This window comes from Artibeus jamaicensis, unplaced genomic scaffold (assembly GCF_021234435.1).
Source record: "Artibeus jamaicensis isolate MK-2021 breed Jamaican fruit bat unplaced genomic scaffold, CSHL_Jam_final contig_1803, whole genome shotgun sequence".
Lineage (NCBI taxonomy): Eukaryota > Metazoa > Chordata > Mammalia > Chiroptera > Phyllostomidae > Artibeus > Artibeus jamaicensis.
Window position 1 is genome coordinate 4,580,990 of NW_026521356.1, and position 15,508 is coordinate 4,596,497.

The following is a 15,508-nucleotide window of genomic DNA, read 5'->3' on the forward strand; positions in this document are numbered from 1 at the left end:
ATTTCAGGTGTACAACATAGTGATTAGACATTTATATACCTTATGAAGTGATCACCCTGGTAAGTCTAGTACCCACCTGACACCATCCATATAACTTGCTACTTTATACAAAAAGAGTCCTGTTTGAATTTTGATTAAGAATTGCTGTGTTTAAATCTATAGATCAATTTAGATACAATTGCCACTTAAAAATACTGAGTTTTCCAATCTATGAACATGGTATGCTTTTCCATTTATTCAGATCTTTTAAAAACATTGTTCTGAAGTTCTCAGTGTATGGATCTTATACTTTTTTGTTACTATTTCCCTAAGTGTTTACTTTTCATACCCTTTGACCCAGGAGTCTCTTTCTAAGAAGTTCCCCTGGGGAAGTCACCTGAAATGCAGATAGGCCTTCACGCATCAGGACCCGGTGTGTAGTTGGCTCGGCTGTCTGGAGCATAGTCTCATACACCAAAAGGTTTTGGGTTCGGTTCCCAGTCAGTGCACATGCTCAGGTTTCAGCTTTGTTCCCTGGCTGAGGTGCATGCAGGAGGCAACTGATCAATGTTTCTCTCTCACATTCTCTCCTTCTCTCTCTTTAAAATCAATAAACGTAGCCCTGGCCGGTGTGGCTCAGTGAATTGAGTGCTGGCCGGAAGGGTCGCCGTTTCGATCCCCAGTCAGGGCACAGGCCTGGGTTGCAGGAGGGTCCCAAGTTGGGGGTGTGTGAGAGGCAACCACACACTGATGTTTCTCTCCCACTCTTCCTCCCTCCCTTCCCCTCTCTCTAAAAATAAATAAATAAAATCTTTAAAATCAGTACACATAAAAAGAAAAAGACCTTCATTTAGGTAGTCACACTACCCCTGAATCTCTGTGTGTCCTCAGAGTTTTAACGTCAAAGGACAACACTCACGCTACCATGTCATTTCGCAGGAGACACATGCACGGAGAAGAAACAGGCAGAGATTACCTCTGAGGGGCTGACTCTTGGGTTGCTATTTTTATTTTCTTCTTTATATTTGCTGTGCCGTATTAATGCTTTAAGATGAGTACCCATTACCCTTATGATAATTTGATTAAAAAAAGAAAGAGAAAGTAAATGTGAGTTCTCAGAAGCTGAGGAAGCACAGCAGAGGCCAAGCCAGAAAGGAAAACCAGAGACCCATCCCTTCCAGGGAAAGGCAGCGGCCACGTGGAGGGAGGCAGGCCTGGTGCCCTGCCAGCCAGCACTGGGCCGGGCTCACCTCCTCCCGCAGGGCTGCCCAGGGGGCGGGGCTGAGAGTTCTGGCGGGAGAGAGCTGAGGCCCCTTTTTCTCCTCAGGCCACAGGGGGTGGGGGTCCCCCTCCTTGGGGCTCTGCAGCCCTCAGTGTTTACCAGCCACTGCCTCTGCTTCCATTACTGCTTCTCCTGGGAAGCCTGCTTCTTTTGTGCTGGGCGTAAAACCCTGTGTGTCTCCCCTGATGACCATGAGCATCCCATAACCAGTGGTTCTCCCAGCGTGGGCCTGGAACTGGCAGCATCAGAACCACAGGAACTCGGTAGAAATGCAAATTCACAGACCTCCACCCCCAGCATCTGAAATTCTGGAGGTGGGGCCAAGCAATTTGTCTTTTAATAAACCCTCCAGGGCTACAGTTTGAGAACCACTGCCCTAGGGTACAGCCCTAGTGTAGTCCATGTTGGACATGGTTATTTCTTTTTACAGATTGCCAAGACCTCCATTTAATAGACATAGAAAGGAGCTCAGAGAGGTTGAGGGATTTGCCCAAGGTCACACAGCTGGTCAGAGGCAGAGCTGGAACTCTGAGCACATGCTTTTATTTTAACTCCTGTGCTTTACAGCTGCCTAGACTTCAAAAGTCTCCTGTGGCCTGCAGTTGGGGGTGGGCATATGGAGTGCCATGGGCATGGGGTGAACCGAGGTCTGGGTGCTGCGGGGTCAGCGCCCTGGCTGCTCAGTCAGAAAAGCAGACTGATTCCCTAGGAGACCCAGGCAGCCCCGTCCCTGTGTGGGCAGAAGCTGGCTCTGCGTGCTGGCGGGCAGTCCAGTGATGACAGCAGTCCATCAGGATGGACAAATTCCACAGAGGAGGGATGCAGCGCCACCTGCTGTCCAAAATCGTCAGTGATGCTGATGGGTAAACGCAGGCACCCACAGACACATCTCAGGAACACCACGGCAGCCTTGCACGTGTCTCCACCCACTGCACATGGGCCTACACATCCACACGTGGATGTCTGGGCCTGTGGACACATGGGGCTCTCAGTCACACGGCCAGGCAGATGGAACTAAATCCACTCATGTATTCATTTATTCTCTCATCAAATGTTCATTAAGATATGTCAAGCCCACAGTCGCTGCCCCTTGGGGACCTAAATGCCGGTGATGGTCAGGACACTAGGCAATCACAAGGTGATGTGGGTCAGAGATGCACCTGGTAAAGGATGCACCCAGTGAGCTCACGGAGGCAGCCCTTAACCCATCTGGACTGGGAGTGGGAGCAGGGAAGACCCTCTAGCAAATCCATGCCCCATTGGGTCTTAGCATGTGAGCAAGAGATGGCTGGGTGAAGGAGGCAGAGACTCCCCAGAGCAAAGCCCAGAGGAGGAGCTGGAGAGGAGGGCTGGGACTGGCTGTAGAGGGTCTTGTACCCAGAGAGTAGGGTCCCTGGAGGCAGCAGGGAGCCATGGAAGATTTTCAGCAGAGGAGTGCCACGGCCATATCCTAGTGCATGCCATACTGACGCACTCGTTCTAAGGCTTGGGACTGGAATGTCTCGGCCCCTTCTGGGGTTGACCTTGCATGTCACTTGTCCCTGTGCATTATTTCCTCTTGCTGCATCAGCTGCCCATAGTTATGTCTGAGATGGGGAGAGCCACCCCCAAGTCTGCAGAGAGGAACAAGCCTGTCTCCAGTCTAGAAATGAAGCACGCGGCAGTCACCATCACATTGGGCATCTCTGGGTGGCCAGAAGATGCCCTCTTCCCAACTCTCCAGGTCATCCGAGACAGCTCAGAGGATGGGGCCTGTTCCAAAACATAGCTCCCTGTGTCTGCTGGAGGGTCAGTGCCTCTCTAGGGGTGGCGGCTGGATGGGTGAGAGCTGGAGGACAGCGAATAGAGTAAGGGGTGTAGACCACGGACACAAGGACCATCCAGGTGAGGGAGTGGTGGAGGAGAAGGGAGGGCGCCCGGGCAGCCGAGAGGGAGCGGACTGCATGAAGACTTCCCAAAGGGGAGGTGGCGCATGGTGCTGAAGAGAAAACGTTGGCAGCTTCGCAGTTCCGTCTGCATCTGCGAGCTGAGCTGAAGGCCGCGGCTCTCTGTCTATGGCTGGTTCTCCACCACCCTGGCCCCAGGACTGGCCTCCGGCCTGCGGTTTTCCTCAGTAGAGCAGCGGTGGCTATTTCCGAGAAGCCCCACCAAGACTTTCCCGTAAGGGCAACTCCAAGTTCCTCTTATCGAGGAAGGGGAAGTGGTGGCGTTTCTCCTAAGGGCTTTCAGTTTCTTTCTAAGAAGCTGGACTGTCCCAACCCCAGGGCCTTTGGCAGAGCCAGGTGTTAAGGGGAAAACTGCAACTTCAGGGGCTTCCCCACCTCAGTTTCCACCGAAGCTCAGTCCTGTCATGGATATTCCAGAAGAGGAAATGAGACGTGTGCATTTTGCGGGCCCTTTCCCACACCCAGGGACGTACCAACCCCGTCAGTGGCCCCCTCGCTCTCAGAGACATGCCGGTGGGAAAGGTGCTTCCTCACCCCGCAAAGCCAATGTCTTCTGAGTCCTGCTCCTCAGGGCTCTGCTGGGTGGCTGAAACTCTAAGCCAAACGAGGAAGTGACAGATGACACTGGCTTCATGTAAATTCTCTTTCAGGGGATGTGACCACTTGGAAGCCCGAAGTTTCTCGAGGACAAGTTTGGGGAGCCCGGAGGACTGAGAGCGTGCCTTCTCAGGAAGACCCACCGGCTTGCTGGTGAAGAGCAAGTCCTCACACTGTAGCAGCGGTTGCCGAGGACAGTAAGCACTTACAGTGTACCAGGCGCCCGGCCCAGCCAGCATCTGGCAGCGGTTTCCCCTCTAACCCCCACAAATGGGGCCACGACGAAGTCATGGTCATCACCCCGCCCTGCTCACACAGCAGCCCACCAGCCCCTTCTTCTGGGTAGGCTTTTTCTCAGAAAGGCAGGGAAGGGAGAATATCTGCCTCTCAGAGGGGGGGTTGGGAAGGTCTGGTCTCGATATCCCCACAATCTCAAAGCAGCTGTACTTCCCTGGGAGGCAGGGAGACAGAGACCCGGGGGCTAAAGCCACTCCGAGGCCTTAGGAACTCCCCTCGCCTCTTCTGTTTTCCTCTCACGGGCAATGTTTTTGGGCTTCTGCGTTGCCAACACAGGCGAATGGGGACAGTAGGGGGATTTCCCTAAGCCACGTTGCTGTTCCGTTCAAAACATTTGCCTAGAGGTCCACAGCTGTGACTCATGTGCTGATGAGGTGGCAGGAAACCTCGCAGCTGCAGGGTGAAGGGGACAGGGGACACCAGGAGGGTGGCCGGGTTCGGAAATAAACACACAGGACACCCAGTTAAAGTTGAATTGCAGAAAGCAACATTTAGGATATCCTTATACTAAAAAAAATTGTTTATCTGAAATTCAAATTTAACTGGACATCCTGTTTTGTATCTGGCAACCCTGGCCACTCAGCACCTGGGGCAAACTTCCAGCTCTCCCCAAGGCCCGGGGCAGGGGGTGTTACAGACAGTGAGGCCAGAAGAAGTCCTCTGGCCTGGGGCGCAACGCACACGGCGGGGGTGGGGGTGTGTGGTGTCAATGGTCAGAGAAGAGTGGAAACACTCTGCCTCATGGGTTCCTTCTGAGCAATCTCAAAATCAGTCTAAGTCTAATACAGAGTCTTGCATTCAAATTCCACAAAAACGCACGGGGTGCTCCTGAAGGGGACCCTCCTTTCTCTGGACGCCAGTGTCCTCATCTCTGTAATGGAGAGGAGGTTTGGATTCTGGGATGGGTAAGGAAGGGCCTCCTAGCCCTGGGCTTCTCTGGCCTAGTGGGAAATCTGCTAGAAGCAAAGGAAGGTGTGACCTGGCGCGGGGGGGGGGGCAAGTTTGGAGGGGGCATGGTTCTGCCACAGGCTCCGCTCTGGCACTTACGGGGAATTGGGGCACCGCAACTGGCCACTGGGTGCTTGGTGGGCTCCCCTTGGGGCAGCAGGCCCAGTGCACACCGGACCTCCTTGGAAGGGGCCCTGGGGAGGACCCACAGCCGGGTCCTCGGCTGCGGTGCCTGGAGTCAGCCAGCTTTTCAGACCCCCGTGGAAACGTCTGAGCCAGAGTGGGCACCGCGGGCAGCTCCAACAGTAGAAAAGTGTGCTGTTGTAAAGGCGAACGGTTCGAAGTCTGCGCAACGTTGACTAGACAATTGTGACTCAACGGCTATAGTTTATGTAAATTGTATGTGATGAGGCGTGTGGGTTCATCTGAATGTATTTGAGGGAGGTGGTCTCTGAGAGGGAGAATGTCCAGGGCCTTCCAGCTCCACAAAGGGCAGTCCTGGGCTGTGGAGACAGGGAATGCCCTCCAGATCAGCAACATTTTTGAGTCTGAAGGCAGAGTGGGGTGAAGTTGAGCAGCCAGAAGCTCTGGGGATAGAGATGGGGGTGGTCCAAGAGGCAGGCGGGGCCCCCTCTGAGAAGAGTGTCAGAGTCCCAGATGGCCCCTAAAGAGGGGACTGGAAGGACCAGCCAGGGGCCTCAGGGCCAGGCTGCAGTCTGAACCCAGAGCCGGAGGCCGCACCTCCTGTGGAGTCGCGGCTGAGCCTCAGGCTGGATGGGTAACGGGATCACTGCTCTGCCTCCGGGGCGGGGCCGGATGCTGACTGACAGCGTGTGGTGGTGGCAGGGATGAGGGCACCCAAAGGCCCCACAATCAGCGTCAGCTCGGCATTTCAGAGCCATCGCAGGAGACAGCAGCCTTCGCTGTGGACAATGGACGCTTTCTCAATTGTGTGTGAAAGTGTATCTCTGGGAAACTCGGTGTATTCGTTTGCTTGGGCTGCCGTAACAGAGCGCCACCGTCTGGGCGGCTTAAACAGCAGACATTTATTGTCTCACAGGGCTGGAGGCTGGAAGTCTGAGATCAAGGTCGTGGCAGGGTTGGTTCTTCTGAGGCTCCTCTCCTCTGCCTTGCTGTGGCCCTTCCCCTGTGTCTGTCTGTGCCTGAACCTCCTCTTCTTACGAGGACGCACTGGATTAGGGCCCACCCCAGGGACCTCCTTTTACCTTAATGACCTCTCTAAAGGCTCTATCTCCGAGTACAGTCACATTCCGAGGGACTAGGGACGTCAATACATGAATTTCGGGGAACACAGTCGAGCCCAGAGGTTTGCTGGCCCTTAACCTGTATGCAGGGGAGGCAGTGTGCCAGCTTTGGGAGCGCAGGTTGGAGACTGGTCCCTGACCACCCCCATCTGCACTCACACGGTCAAATTCACTCTGCAGAGAAGATCGTACTGTGACAACTCATAACTTCGCATAGCTAAACCTTTGTCATGAGTACTTACCGAGTACACATGCCTAGGAGTAAACTATCTGAATTGAAGAGAAAGCAATAGTCAAAAATTTTGAACTTTATTTCCCAAGGTTCAAAATGTATTTTACTTATTTTTTGTATGACCTTACGTTCTTTAAAAAAAAAAAATTAGTTATCCTTAGAGGGGAAGGGAAGGAGAGAGGGAGAGAAATATCAATGTACGGTTGCATCTCATGGGTCCCCTGCTGGGAACTGGCCTGTAACCCAGGGATGTGCCCTGACTGGGAATCGAACCACGATCCTCTTGTTTGCAGGCCTGTGCTCAATCCACTGAGCTACACCAACCAGGGCTCCAAGGTTCAAAATTTAAAGGCATCTCTCCACCTCTGATCCCCTCCCCAGAGGGAATCACTATTGCCAACCTCTTAAATTCTTCCCAGAGACATTTTGTATATACATAATATATAGTGTATATTCTCCATAACTATGTATATGGTCATATAAATGACTGTGTATACACACGCTTTTTCATGGTAGCCAACCCCCTATATACTACTCTGCACTTGGTGTTTTCCACTTAACAAATTCTGTTGGAGAACTTTCCATGTCAGCACATAAAAAGCTTCACTTTTTTAAACAGCTGCACAGTGTTTCATTATATTACATACTGTAATATATTTAAAAAGTTTCCTATTGATGGGCATAGAGCTTGTGTATTAATTATATATGGCTGTGTAACACATTACCCTAGAATGTAATGACATAAAACAACAATAAAAATTTATTTGTTTCCATTGGTCAGAAACTTGAGAGGGAGTTGGCGGGGCAGCTCTCACTTGGGGTCTGTATGGGCTGCAGTCATCTGGGGCTGCAGGGCCGTCCAGGGGCTCGTGGGGGCTGGAGCCTCAGTTCCGCACCCACGGATCTCTCCGCAGAGCTGCTTGGACGGGATTTCACGGCGTGAGTTATCCAGGAGGCCAAGGCGGAAGCTGGCCTTGGAAGTCACATGCCTTGGCTTCTCCTGCTTGTGGCAATGACAAAGGTCTGTCCAGGTTCAAGGGGAGGGAATAGGTGCCACCTCTCGGTGGAGGAGTGCCGACATCACATTGTAAGAAGAGCATGTGAAACAGGATATGGTGGTGCCTCCGTCTGTAGAAATTACAACCTGCCAAAGTCATTTCCAGTATTTTGCTGTTATGAAAAAAATGACGGTAAGTACATTTTAAGACCTTTGCTTTCTACTAGCAATTCCCTCTAGAAAGTTGTGCCAGTTTAAACTCTCACCAGTGGTGATTGAGAAAGTCTGTATCTCCACATCCTTACTACTACCAAGTTTATCTTTCAAAACTCTTTGCCAATTTGTTATGCAAGAAATGTGTCTCAGTGTGTTAAGAGAATTCCTTCTAAAGAAGTAGAAGACCTAAATGGGATAGATCTGCATCTGTGTTTGCTCGCTGCCCATGACAAAACACCAGACACTGGGTGTCTTAATCAACAAAAACTTATTTTCTCATTGTTCTGGAGCCTGGAAATGCAGGTGTGAACAGGTGTGGTTTCTCCCGAGGCCTCTCGCCTTGGCTTGCGAACAGATATGTTCTTGCTCTGCCCTCACATGGCCTTTCATCCGGGAACGTCCTCCCAGAGAAGTCCTCTGGCCTCACTTAGCCTTAATTATCTCTTTAAGGGCCCTCTCTTCAAACACAGTAAGGACTTAGGGCTTCAGCATACGAATTTGGGGTGATACGAGTCAGACCTTAATGGCGTCCCGACTGGCTTGCTGAGCAGGTAGGGAGCAGCCCCATGTCTTTCTGTGCCTCAGTTTCCTCAATCATTTAAGGGAAATGCGCCACACTCCCTCTTCCTCGTCCTCACTGTATTGTCATGACAATTAAATTAGTACATAGGAAGTGGTTCTGGAGCATATCGTTTTTTAAATATATATTTTATTGATCATGCTATTACAGTTGTCCCACTTCCCCCCTTGATTCCCCTCCACCCTGCACACCCCTCCCACCCACATTCCTTCCTTTAGTTCACGTCCACGGGTCATACATGGAAGTTCTTTCGCTTCTATGTTTCCCATACTATTCTCAACCTCCCCCCCTGTCTATTTTCTACCTACCATTTATGCTACTTATTCTCTGTACCTTTTCCCCCTCTTGGAGAATATAATTATTAACACATGAGATATTTGTAATTTTGGGTCTCACGGTTCTGAGTCTGCCTAACATGAAGGACCCTTTGTAGACCAGGCAGTAATTTATAAGGTAGAGAAATGTATCAGTTACCCGTTGCTGTGTAACAAACCATCCCCGAATTTAATGACTTAACACAACAATCTATTATTTCTCGCAGGTCTGTGAGTTGGCTGCATGGTTCCCCTGCCTGTCTTATTTCTGTGGCTGCAGTCTGCCACGGCAGCTTGGTGGAGGTGCCTAGGTCTTTCTCTGCCTGTGGTCTTCCATGCTGGGCTTCTTTACAGGATGATAGAATCATCCCAGAAGAGAGGCCAGCTTCAGAAGTCACACTGCACTTTTGCTGCATCCTATAAGTCAAAGCAAGTCACAAAGCCGACCCAATATCAAGAGGAGGCGACATAGATTCCTCCATGTGACAGCAGAAACAGCAAAGTCCATTGCAAAGAGGCAAGGACACAGGGGTAGGGATAATTCTATTAGGGGCCATTAATTGTGCATCAATTCTCCACATGGATGGTGTACAAAGTCCATTTGCTGAGTCAGCATGCCCCACACATGCACCCATAGACCAGTGAACTTTGACTTTACTCTTGGCAATGAGCTGGTGCCTCCAGACTTGTTCCTGACTCCATTCAGCCCAGAAGCTCTGTGGGTTGGCAGTGTCTCTGGTTTGAAGCCCTGTTTATGCCCTTTGGCCTTGCCGATGCACCCGAGGACTTTGATTTGGATCACCCTTGGAGCCTTCCTGCTCCCGCTGGCCTCTCCCTGCTTCCTGGAACATACAGCTCAGTCCTGCCCTCCCTTTGGGGAAGTTCACTCTCCTGACCCATTTCCCAGGAAAACTGCTTAATCCACCTGCAAGTCCAAAATACTTCTCTCCCTTTTTATTCACCCCAACCTAATTAACTCCAGTAACTCGGGACTTTGAGAAATGCTACAATTTATGTTCCAAATTTTAATCACTTTTTTGGTCTCTCATGCTTGTCATTTAGAGCTCATGAGTTATTATCTTGTTATTGCTAAGAGCTATAAAAGGAGAAGATAATACCAATAAAACAGAATCTCCCAGAATGCTGAGCTGGGTGGGCTGTTGCGATTGACATGAATGACATTTTCCTGACCGAAATGCCTCTTTTGATGTCGTGGCAGAACTTGCGGCCTGAGGACGCTCGGAAGTCTGTAAGGCAGACAGAATCATTTGGTAATAAAATTTGGATTTTTTTATAAGCCAAGTTTTCTGTTAAGAGGCAGCTTTTTTGTAAAGATATTAATTTGCTAATTATTAAAATGAGTCTAGTGTTTTAAGATGTATTAAGTAAAAAAGTAAGGTATACAACGATTGCATAGTTAATTACCTTTTGTGTAAAAAGGGGAGAAAATGCAAAATATAACATAACACATGGTGTGTGTGTGTACTTACCTCCTTTCCTTATAAAGTATCTACAAGAAAACAGTGCTGATGACTCGGGAGAAAAAAACGGCTGTCTGATGGTAGGATGGGAGGGAGATTTTTCAGGTTACTCTTTGTACTTTTCTAATTTTTTACCAAGAATCAATATTGTGGGGGCACAAGGGCCCCTCCAGGTGCTGGGAACGTCCTGGGTCTCGGCCTGGTGGCGGCAGTGTGGGCGAGCGTGACAAAAGTCCTGGGGCCGCGCCCCTGGGGGCCGTTTGCTCTGCTCCATGTTCAAGCCAGTGGTGTCTCTTTTATGTATTAAAGAAGGTTTTATTACTACACTTGATATTTATAATAAATCAAGAAAAACACAGCCATCTTTTTACCATTTAACAGGTAACATAAAAATGTTTAATTTATTTTGAGTTAATTATGTAACATCAAGTATGATTTTTCAACAAATAGATTTTAAAATGACTTACATCATGTTTGAATTAGGGCCTAAATATTTATGAAACCATAGACTAAATTTAACTATGTGTTTTGGCAGGGACTGATGTCTCTTAATGAAAAAAATTAAATATATTAAAAATAATGTTAAAAAAAATGTCAGACCAGCCTTTATTGCCTTGCTCCACAAAAGTCGATGTGTTTCTGAAAAGTTTACTTAAGCCAGTTTCTGTAAAGTGAAGCATAATTTCCAACTGGCCTCCATTCGCATGTACTTACTCCGGTGCTGGTCTGGACCTGAGCGTTGGAAGCCTGCTGGGGTGCTCCCCACCCGCCCGGTTGGGCGTAACCATAGCGACAAAAGGAGAGAGGTGCTCAGTCTCCCTGAGAGCTTGAAAAATAAGAGCCCAGTGGAGGACAGGGAAAGGGAAGTCTCCCTAGAATGTCAGTGTCCCTGCAACCGGGAGCCTGCTGCATGCCACACATACCGGCACCACTGAGGCAGACAAAGAGATCTTCTGAGAGGCAAGAGAAAATTAAAATTAGAACCATGTACTAATAAGCCACTCATTTGCTGGCAAGGACGTGAGCAACGGGAATGTTCCTTGTTGCTGATCTGAATGTAAAATGGCAGAGCCGCCCCAGAAGACAGCTTGGCAGTTCTGAGAAAGTTAATCATACACTTACCATATGACCTAGTAGCCCAGTACTAGACATCTACCCCAGAGAAATGAAAATGTACGTGCACGCCCTGGCCGCGTGGCTCAGTGGGCCGGGCACATCCTGCACGCCAAAGTGGCCAGGCGGTCCCTGGTCAGGGCACATGCTGGGGTGGAGGGCCAGGCAGGGGTGTGCGAGGGGCAACTGATGGAAGTTTCTCTTGCACACACATGGATGTTTCTCTGCCTCTCTCTCTCCCTCCCTCCCCCTCTCTCTAAAAATACATAAATGAAATCTTTCTTGAGACATTTTTCAATACCAGGTATTAACAAGAGGAATAATTATAATAAAAAATATTATGTGAGCCCTGGCTGGTGTAGCTCAGTGGATTGAGCACGGGCCTGCGAACCAAAAGGTCGCCAGTTCAATTCCCAGTCAGGGCACATGACTACGTTGCCAGCCAGGTCCCCAGTAGGGGGCATGTGAGAGGCAATCACACACTGATGTTTTGATCTCTTTATCCCTCCCCTTTCCTCTGTCTAAAAATAAATAAAGAAAATGATTTAAAAAATTTTTTAAAAGAACATTTAGTTTACTTCACTAATAGGAATCTCTCTTAATGCTGGAATAGCCTCTTCTTGATATTTCTTCTGCTGTCGGTTATTAGCATAGTTACCTGTGATTGTGTGAATGGGACTGAGTAGCAGGTACTCAGCATGTTGACTCCAAATGGGAGCACATACCCGATTATTACAGTAACGAGGAGGTAGACAGGCAATGCGACTGCCTACTACTGGCATGTCCAATTTCTGAGCCTTTCCGCAGGCTTAGGGCACAAGTATTCTTGCTGGCTCCCCTATCTTGAGGCCAATAGGTTAAGTTTAAGGCGTTCGGCCAAGATTCAGGAATAAAAGCCCACATGAGATACACTATGAAGCCAAACTGGGAGCTTAAGAAAAGAACAAAGGCATAAATCACTCTGTCTGGGCAATGGCAACGGCAAATTTTTCCACATTTTCCCTGTGACTCTGAGACAGTCTCAGCATGGAGTCCCCTGGGCAAACAAACGCCCACAGCCCCCCACCCCCACCCAGGTAGAGAAGCACCTCAACCTTCCCCCTGCAGGCTAAATAAAATCTTTTAAAGAATATATGCTCATACAAAACTTGAATGTGAATGCTTATAGTTCACAGTGGCATTATATAACTGCCCAAACTGGAAATAATCCAAATATCTTTCAGCTGGTAAATAGGTAAATGGTGGTACACCCACACAAAGGGAGTACTGCTCGGCAATGAAAAAGGACAAAGACCAATCCATACCACACCGTGGATGAGTCTCAAATACATAATGCCGAGTGAAAGAAGCCAGGCTTGGATGTCCCAGGTGATTCTAATGACCTAGGCGATGAGCTCCCAATGGCAGGCACTGCGATTTATTCAACTTCGTGTCGCCCAGATACCCCCAGTACGTGCATCGCAGCTTGTGGAGGCAGACGAACGGTGCGAAAGATCTGACTGGTGAACACCATCAACAATCGTGTGGAGCCACCTCTGTTCTCAGTGCTGGACACACATGTCCATTGAGCTGATGCCCACCCCCGTCCCCAGGGAGGCAGCAATGTGGTTATTCCCCCTTCAACAGGTGAGGAAACCTGGGCACAGAGCAGTGAAGTCTTGCCCAAGACAACATAGCCAGTAAGTGGCAGAGCTGCTTGGTGGCCTGGACCACTAACCACTGGGAGATGCTGCCCCCCAGTGCCAGGTGGCACAACATTTTGGAATCAGACGGGCCTGAGTGTGAATCTAGGTTTGTTATTTACAGGCTGGGGGACCATGGACAAGATATTTATTTAGCCTTGCTTGGTTTCACCTCCCATTTGTAAAACCTGGACCCTTGAACTGATGTCAAAAGGCTGTTACAGAAGGAAATGAGATGATCTCTGCTGAGAGCTCCCTGCATAGTAAAATACTCAGTGCTAGCAATGATGAACATGGGGAGGAAAGAAGGAAGGAAGGAAGGAAGGAAGGAAGGAAGGAAGGAAGGAAGGAAGGAAGGGAGGGAGGGAGGGAGGGAGGGAGGGAGGGAGGGAGGGAGGGAGGGAGGGGGAGGGAGGGAGGGAGGGAGGAAGGAAGGAAGGATGGATGGAAGGAAGGAAGGATGGAAGGAAGGAAGGCAGGCCCAGAAGCCCAGCATGCCAGCAGCAAGACCAGCTCCTGGGAAGGCAGTTTCCCGGGAGGGAAGGCAGGGAGAGGGTAGGTCTTCCAGTGGACTTGGGTTCTCCGGAGATGCCCCAGAGATGTCGGGGTGAGGATGCCAGCTTTCCTCACTCCACCCCCAGCTTTCCCTTCAGGGGTGGCCACCAGATGTTGGGAATCCTCCAGCCTTTCAGAAGTAAAAACTTTTAGTAGTAAAACTTTGAAGGCCTTTGAGTCTGCGCTGCCTGATGCAGCCTGAGCCTGGGATGCAGTGTCTCTCGGAGAGGGAATCCAGGGTGAGATGCTTCCAGGGAAGGTTGGGACTCCCCTGGTCACACAGGCCTCTTTCAGCTCCCGGGAGAAGGGCCTTTGGGGCGGCACCCCTGCAGTGGCCATGGTTCTCCTTCCCAGGGAGACCCTGGGTACTGCCAGGTCCAGCTCTTCGCTACCCCCAGTCACTTCTTGTTTTCACGTCTCCACACTCAGTGGTGGAATAACAAGCAACCCCATTCCCACGGGTGCTTCCCGGGGGCCCCCGGGACACACAGTCTCTGGCCTTGGCACTGATGCTTTACTGACCCCAAGTGGTGGCAGGTCAGGTGCCTCTTCCTTTGTTCTTCCTTTATCTTCCCCGGGGGAAGGCACTTTTGCTCTTGTGATTACTGAATGCAAGCTATTGAAAACAATCAAATGCCACAGAGCATCTGGAGGAGAAAGCAAACCACCACTCCCGCGGCGCGTCGTGGAGTTCCGGCAGAGAAACGCGGCAGCGTGGGGGTTCGGGACACTGCCTCTTCCGGCGCGACAGGACCACAGGCAAAGTACTCTGCCATCGACGCCTCAGTGTCCTCATCCGTACTTTGAGGATATGAACAAAGTGTCTAATGTTATGGAGAATTAAATGAAGTGATCTCCACCAGGGCCTCATTACGGGGCTTGATGCAGTAAGTGTTTAAAATGATTGGCTCCTCCCATGGTTACTACTCACCTTCCCACGCCAGCTCATTACGACCCCTGAACAGCCGCGCAGCTCTCTGTGGTGGATGCGGCCGAGGCCTCGAGGCCCCGAGGCCCTCCCTCTCCATGCGTGTGAGTCCATTTAATGAGTCTCCTTTGGATGGATGTTCATGCAGTCTCCAGTTTAGGGGCTCTTGCAAAGCGTGTGGCAGTCTTCTCACACTGGCCTATCTCCCTGGCGTGAATTCTCAGAATTGTAACTGCAGGGTTAGAATGTTGGGGTGACTGTAGTTAGAATGTTGGGGTGCATGTAGCTAGAATGTTAGGGTGAGTATAGTTAGAATGTTGGGGTGAGTGTAGCTAGAACGTCAGAGTGAGTGTAGTTAGAATGTCAGGATGAGTATAATTAGAATGTTGGGGTGAGTATAATTAGACTGTCAGGGGGAGTGTAGCTAGAATGTCAGGGTGCATATAATTAGAATGTTGGGGTGCATGTAGTTAGAATGTTGGGGTGCATGTAGCTAGAATGTCAGGGTGAATGTAGTTGGAATGTCTGGGTGAGCGTAGTTAGAGTTTTTGCACACGCACATTAAAAATGCTGGGGTGCGCAGGGCCGGGTTGGTGGACCTCTTCCTTCTGTCTCACACACACTTTAAACCCCATCTCTGGGACGACAGCTCCCTCACTAACCTCCCAGGTCATAGCCGGCCCCTGAGCTCAGGCACCCCCTGGTGCTGTGACTGTGAGGGGCAGCTCAGCTCTGACTTAGTCACGGCAGAGCTCCTGACTGCTGCCGCTCCTGACCCTCCCTTCCAGTCCCTCATCTCGCTCGGTCAGTGGCAGCTCAGTCCTCCATGCTCTCAGGTCAGAGGCCCCAGGTCTCCGCTGGCTCCTCTTCTCCTGCACATTCACTCTGCAGGGGAATCTCCTCCATCCACCTTCAAGAGCCAGCCTGAGTGCTGTCCCTTCCCGCCCCTTTCAGGGCTCCAGCCTGATGTGGCCCCCACCTGCCCCACCTGGACTGCTGCATGGCCCGTAAACTGCCTCCACCCTCACACCTTTCGGTCTCTGCAACACAACAAGCAGCAGGAGTGTTTATTAAAATGAAGCCGACCCCTCCGACG